General features: G+C 40.5%; 1 long non-coding RNA gene across 1 annotated transcript; it reads left to right on the top strand.

Moving 5' to 3' along the window:
- Positions 1–73: 73 nt before the first annotated feature.
- LOC103458974 (uncharacterized) lies at positions 74–4,915 on the top strand. The gene is made up of 2 exons (XR_532652.2): positions 74–3,153; positions 3,258–4,915. It is a non-coding gene; the product is annotated as an uncharacterized LOC103458974 (long non-coding RNA).
- Positions 4,916–7,668: the final 2,753 nt, after the last annotated feature.

The raw sequence follows: 7,668 nt of genomic DNA, 5'->3' as shown, positions 1-7,668 counted from the left end.
TATATATATACTGCATAAGACAGAGTGTGGATTCAGAAGTCCTTTTTTCCCACCACATTACCCATCCACCAGGGAAAATCTGACCCATTGCTGGATTTCTGCACCAGACAGGATAATCTGGCACGCTCTAAGATGACACTGCTGCTCCACCTCGTCCTCTTCCCCTCCCCACCTTCCATTCCAAGTCAGGGTGCAGAGTGAGCACAAATGAGAGACACTTTGAAAAATAAGCTGCTCATTTGGGACTGAGTGGATTCAGATGGTTGGCCAGCGCTCAAAGGCGCAGAGAAAAGGGGCGGTTGGGTCAGCTTATTATTTCAGTGGATACAAGGCGCTGATGTTTTCCCTCATATGGCATTTTCTCAATCAAAAGGATTCAGCAATTAGAAGGCAAGCCCAGATCTATAGATCCCTCTCCATTTTCTCAGTCTTAGGCATAACATGGAGAACGACTGAGAAATTACTTATATTTAGTTTAAATGCAATTCTGTGTCAGCATTAGCAGCAGAAACAAATTATTTTTAGATCATTTTTACAGATTCTGAGCTCACATTTTTATTCCTACTGTGCTTTGACTGACAGGTCAACAACAATCAGACTGTCGGTTTTCTGTTTTGGTTGATAATTTTATTTTCAGCTGTCTGAAGTTTTGCCAGTTGGTGTGTTTGCTAAAGTGACTTAACAGTCATTCATTCATTGGGAAAAAGCAAAGTATTTAAAACTTTTGCCTTTTCTGACAGAATTTCTTCCAAATCTATGTGTGATTTCTGGTGTATTAACAAAGGAGAAACTATTGTTCAGCAATCTGTTCTCTATAGAAGAATTATACTGAAATTATCTTGTCTTTTGCATTGAATTAAAAATCATTTATCTAGATAAAGTTGATCTGCACAGCTACATCCAATGGTCAGAATTGTGATGCTTTTCATTTTTTTTTTTTAAGAGTAATTTGGCAGGGAGTGTCTAAATGGTTGAAATATGTCTATATAAAATAGCACAAATTATGAAAATTAACAGTACAAGATAGAAAACAAAAACAATGCACAAGCTATTTTATGAGTGTACAGAAACGCTTGGAGTAGCCTCAGACTCAGTGTGTGTAGCAAAGAGAACACAGTTACCTCAAGGCCTCAGGCCACAAGTTAACGTGTCAGTGGCCTGCATCTGTGCATGCCGTGACAGGCTGTGGATTCATCCCAAACACAAATGCAAAGCTAAAAATCTCAATTTCACTTTGCAGAGAGTCTGAAAGTAGAGCATGCAAACAACTTTACTGTATTTTGTTGTACAATACACAGGAGAGGTTTTGAAGAGCATATGTGAACATATTTCATTAGTTGTGTTGTGAAACTGCATGTGTAGGTCTGAATGCTGCTGCCTCTCAGATCCGGACCGATGATGGGCTGAAGGGTCAGTCCAGGTCTAAAAGCATCAGTGCTTATATCAATATGTGCTGAATGGGAATGATTAACATCCAGAGAAACGAAAGACAAAAGCCAGATCTTTAGATTTTGATATTTACACTATCTTTTGAACTACAAAGTTGAGCTTAGTCATCTTGTAAAATTATAACAAAAGTTTTGGTCTTTCACTTGTTCAGACTATTTCTACAAGCAGAATGAATGTAAGTGAAACCGTGTAGAACCGCTGCGGTTTCTTTTGAACAAGTTAGGATACGTTTTGTTTGTCCTGTAAAGAGATGTAGGTTTTAAAATGTTAACTGAGGCCTGTAGAGTTAGAGATGGCGCTCTTGGGGGCGGGGGTGTCCATACCTGGGTGGTATGTAATTTCTCTAAATTCAACAATTTAATTCAATTAATTTATTTAGCACCAACAAATGTCATTTCATGCTACTTTACAAGAAAAGCTGGTCTATTTCACATCCCCTTTTAAACTAATAGGTAATTAAAATAAAGCAATGCCATGCCGTAGTTCAAAGAAAAAAACAACATGAGAAGTAAGGTATCAAAGCTAACATTTTATGTTATTTTGTTCTCTATCACTTGCCTTTCATCCCTTTCTCTTTCCATTACTCTCTCCTCTCTTTCCCTTCAGCTATCCCCAGCATATACAAACAGGTCCTACCACAATAGTGAAGCGTGCGTACATGATTAAATGGTGCTCTGGGACCAGGAGAAATAACTGTGGTCGGTGGTTTGGCCAGAGGCCGGGGTTTGAGGCAAGAGGACAGCCGATTGCTTTTAATCACTGAAAGAGGAGGTAGATAATGGCTACCATACACCAACGCTGCTGACTTTGTTTTTCCTCCATTAGTCCACTAGAACAACTTCTCCATCAGCACCAGCAGCAAGCTCTGCTTTTCCTTTTTCTTCTTTGTCAATATCTGAGATGGCAAAACCAATCTTAAACCTGTGAGATAGGATGTTCATTTTTCAGAAGAACTGAAAAATGAACGAACGCCACAAACTGCTGTCTGCTTTCACCCCAACTATTCTCTAGTAAATTATTAATGAAAGAATGACGCCGGTTAATTTTAAATTAGAATGAATGGAACGTGGAAATTCTAACCGATTCCCTGAATGTGCTGCGAACCTCTTGAAACTTTTTTCAAACTTCCCAGAGGAAAAAAAAAAAAAGAAAGAAAAATGTGGATCAGACCAAACAGGAAATTTAACACTCTTGTATTTTGTTGTAATTTCCACTAAAGCAGGCTTGGCTCTGTCTGCATGCCTCTGATGTTAAAGCACAAACCACTGAGTCTGGTGTAGGTTACAGTCATTGGGGGATTTGTTTTAACAGCGCTTCTCTAGTCTTTTTATTAACCACATCAGGGTCTCACCAAACACCCAAAACAGGAGTTACAAGTCTTAACTTCCACCCGAGTACATCAGCTAACAGGTGTGTCGAGTGGACCACAAAGGGTTTCATCTGTGCTCTCTGTCTTTTATTGTATATTCCTTTTTTTTATTTATTTTTTCCAGACTAAACAGCACCGATGCTCTGTTCTCATCTGGGAGAAATAAACTGGTCCTCTTACCGAATGTGATTTATTTTCAGCAGTTTAAGAGAATGTGAGTCAAGGATTGAGAAAGGATGAAACGGCGATGAAGTGTTGAATCACTCCACGTTAGAAGGGATGAAAATATACGACGGGAGTGATTTAAACACAGAAGGGAGTTTGCACAGTGGGAGGTGAGCATGATCACAGCCATATCAAACACACGCTGAAGTTTGATCACTCTCAGTCATTTCCACACATATTTATTTCTTGGAGCTCATTCTAACTCTCGCTGCAGGTTCACTTTCCACTTGGGCCCGCCTGGCTGGAGGCCCTCGCTCCGGGACAGCCGGATTGCTTTCCTGGCACCGCTGTCCTCAGCGCTGGCTGCCAGGCCGGCACTGGCAGAACCCTAAAAGCTGGGGCCCTGATGCATCTCTTACAGTTTACAGGAATGTGTCAGCAGTAATCTCTTGGCGGCCATCTTTGGAAATTCAGCCCGACGCAGACATGAAAGCGCTGTGATGCTCTGAGGAGAAAAGAGCCAGCTCTAATTGAATCTATTTAAAGCAGCTGTTTTCGCGGCTCTGTGACTCGGCTGCGGCCTCAAATCCTCCCTACTGACTTCATCGGCCGTGCTGGGTGTCGATTTATTGGAAAAATCATCTTTTTTAAGTAAACAGAGGTGGCCAAGACCAGGCTTTAATCATGCTCCGAGAGCTGCCCAGAGAGGTCGTTTGGTTTCAATTAGGTGAGCGTAACTTGGCTAATCTCTCCCTCATCCCTCAGTCTTTTCACAGCCGCTGCCAGCCAGCATTGCCAGTGTAGTGCGTGAAATCGAATTTGAACACTGACCCTCTGGAAAACGGGAACTCATGAAACGGAGGGCGTAATGGTAGCTTTAAAGAGGGGGGCGTCATGCTTTCAGCATTGGCTGCTGGGGATGCGTGCACGGAACAACATGCTCCGGCTTTACCGCATGGTTAGCTGTAATCCACCTCTGTACAGGCGCCAAGCTCTGCCTCTTTATACAGATGACTACGGTGTTGTGGAGAACATGAGAAGGTCCCTGGACTCTGCATGAGGGGTTTTCCTCTGAACTCCAAAGCTTGAAATTGTCCTGTTTTCCATCTTTTGTAAAGGGTTTGTGAAATGTAAAGAGAAAAAGTTTTCAATTCGTTATTCCCTCCCACCACCCCTGACTTGGAAAGCCTTTGAAGCAGTTGTTACCTCAGAACCTCATCAAATCCTCACCTATGATTTGGACCTGCCTCACGGCACAACACTGGAGTCGCAAGCCCCGTTGTTTCCAGGTCATGTGTTTCTTGTGGAGCCGAGGGTCAATCGATCGTTTTGATTCATGTCGGCTGCCAATCCCAGATCAGAGGTGGCCCGTGGCATTACCAAAGGTTGTGGCTGGAACTCATCCCAGTTTTGTTTCATGTCAAGGTTTTTGCCATTTCAAGTCAAACCAAAAGTTGCCCATTGGATTTTTTTTATTATGTCCCATCAAAAAAAAAAAAAAAAAAAAAAAAAAAGCACGGTCTGGTCTCAACAGACTGTTGTGATATCATTTAAAACAGAAATTCGGGGATTTTTTCTGAACTTTTTTTTCTTCAGGTACCTAATAACCAAATAAATAAAACTATATTCTTTTTCTTTGTCAACGTAGATGACCTGTCTCAGTTCTACGTTTACAGAAGACCATATAGATAAATGATAGATTTAAGTCTTTCTTTTTTTATTCTATTGCATTTCCATTGTTCTTCCACATGAACTTCCCTGCTGGCTTCTGTCTGCAGTAACATCTCAATTCATCTCTCAGCTCCAAACCTCCTTTACCACCACAAACCAAATTTCCAAATTGCTGCAGATGAAGCTTTAATGCATCTATCGTCTCTCCTGCTCCATGCTGTCATCAAGACATCAATATAATTCAACTGCCTTCTGTTTTAATTATGTATTTTTTTTCTCGATTTCCTATCCCATAGAGTTATTTTGTGTTTTTTCATCCATGTATTTCTTATTATGCTTTAACATCAAGCTGCCAATGCAACTAAAAATGGAAATTAGAAACCTGGTTATAGTGTCATGTATTTATATATAAATGTTTATTAATATGTATTGTCTCATTTTTAAAAATAAACTTGAACTTCCAGACTGGAGTGTTATGGTGACCCAATTTATGCAACAAACCAACAAATTATACAACGCTCGCATAGTAAGAGGTGGGAAGCAACTGCTTATAACTGTGTAATGTCTAGTAATTTACTGGACAATATTTTTACAATCAGCCAATCTTTTACAATGCCCTACATCAAAGCTAATAATTTGATCAACATCCATAATCTATCACTGATGAGCTCAAGTATTGTGTTTGTTCTCATTTACCTGGACTCTAAAGAGCAGCAACATACTAGGATGTCACTGAACCAACAGAAATATTTCAATATAATGTAAGGAAATAAGTTAGATGAGTGTTAATGTGAAGGTAAATGACTAAAAAAATGTCCATTGGACATTTCATCATCTGCTCTCAGCACAAATCTGATGGTTTGTCTCTCAGCTACATATCACCCATGGAGAGCTTATACTGTACGATGTATGACATGTGAAATAAGAATGTTTTCTTACAGATATGTACAGGGAACATGCTCTGGATGAAATCCTCCCTTGACTCAACAGCGGCTGGGATTGAAGCCCTGCGGCCTGAAGCGTAGCTCCCACAGTGTCATTAGGGGCATGAGGAGAGGACCCCATGAAAGCACTGCCAAAAAAATCCCCTTGAAGACGGAGGAAAAAGAAAGGCAGGGTATTGATCGTCTGTCCACGGATATGATACTTAAGCCCTGGTACTGAGAGCTGGAGAGCCCGTGGATCCATATCTCAAAGACTTTAATCCTGGCCTCTCTTACAGCTGGATTGGCCTTCACCTTAACCTCCCGACAACTGCTCCTGCAGATCAGCCGTGGAAATTTTATTCTTCTCACAATCTGCTTTCCTCCACCCTCCCCTCTCCTTCCCTACCGTTTTCTGTTTCCACCGGTCGGCGGTTGTTAGCAGACCTGCCCTCCGTTCCCATCCGAATTAGGAGCCAGAGGTGAATTAATACCTGATCCTGGTTTTCGTCATGTTCCAGAATAAAAAAAAGTTCTTCTTTTCTCATATCTGAAGTGGAGATGAAACTTCTGGGAACAGGTGAGCTAGTGACACATGCATGTGTTTTGGCTGAAAAATAACTCAGCTGTGAGAATGTTTAATAATCAACGTTCAGACTTCATGCTGTTAGGTTATTAACATACTGACAGTAAACAAAGTGAGTTGATTGGCAACCGTAACCTGATCTGAATGTACTTAGGTTGTTGTGAGTTGATTTGTTTATTTCTTTCACCTTCTAAAGGAAGCAACAGTAACACAGTGTTTCTACAGTAGGAAATTCAGTAGTTTTACAGTTCACCCATAAAAACCCATAAACATTTTATATTTCCAGGCACTATTTGCTGGTAGAGTGAAAACTAGCAGCGAGTTGCTTAACCCAAACTGATCCAATGAGTATCTTCTCATTCCTAAAACAACCATGTTGACAGACACATCTGATGATCATGGAAAATATGCATTTTAAAGAAGTGGTAAGTCATTGGCATCAATCAATGAAACATCGGAGGAGATTCCAGAAACTTCTAAAACTGGACTGGATTAAAAGTTGTCTAACATATTGCTAAAATCTTGATGGAAAGTGATGGAAAGTCATCCCGGAGGAAGAAATATGGTCAGAAAACAATTCTCAACAATTGTTACTGACAATCACTTGAAAGCAAATCACAGAAAGGCAACAGCAAAAGTCAGAGTTAAGTTTATTCGTGAAAGTAAGAGCATTTCCACATGCGCTGTGAGAAGAGAACTCAAGAGACTGGGACTGTGCAGCTGTGTAGCTTTAAGAAAACCACTAATCAGTGAGGCTAACTGGAAAAATGGGCTTCAGTTTGCAAGTGAGCATAACGATTGGACTCTGGAGCAACGGAAGAAGGTCATGTGGTCTGATGACTCTGATCTTTTCATGATCCAATTCTTTAACTTGATGGCAAGCCAGTTCTGTATTTATACAACTTAAATCTTAAAAATCCAAACATGCATTAATAACCAGGAAAATCTTGTGCTTCTTTAAAACCCGAATATCACACAGTACAGACCGGTCACTATCTCTATGCTCCTCCTGTGCTGCTTTGTGCATTGGGTGGTCTCAGACAGATGCTGGGGGTCAGGCTGGAGTACCACAAGGTATGCTGGGGTCAATGGACTTCAACGGTCAAATTGGATGAACAAATATGGAGGGAATTAATCTTCTCTGTAATCACTCTGGGAATCTTGGGAGCTGGCATGGACCCAAACATCATTTCCAGCAATATCTTTTATTATTGCAATTTAACATTAGATAATTTTCAAAGAACAAAGAAAAGGTTAAGATTTTGAGCAGCATACAGACAACAGATGGACTAATGCGTTAAATTATTTATGCTTGACACTGACTTTAAATAATAATTGATTTGTGACTAAATGAGAGGCTGATTTTGTATTTATTTTTTCCCCAATCTACAGCCTTCATGGCGCTCTGACAGGATAATCAGTTATCTGCTTCTCTGAGACGATCCTGAAATATTCATATGAACCCTATTGTTCATGTCTATTTTTTCCGGCTGATAAATGCTGCA

This window comes from Poecilia reticulata, linkage group LG22 (assembly GCF_000633615.1).
Source record: "Poecilia reticulata strain Guanapo linkage group LG22, Guppy_female_1.0+MT, whole genome shotgun sequence".
Lineage (NCBI taxonomy): Eukaryota > Metazoa > Chordata > Actinopteri > Cyprinodontiformes > Poeciliidae > Poecilia > Poecilia reticulata.
The sequence above is the reverse complement of the archived record's forward strand: the minus strand, read 5'-3'. Positions and strand labels throughout refer to the sequence as shown.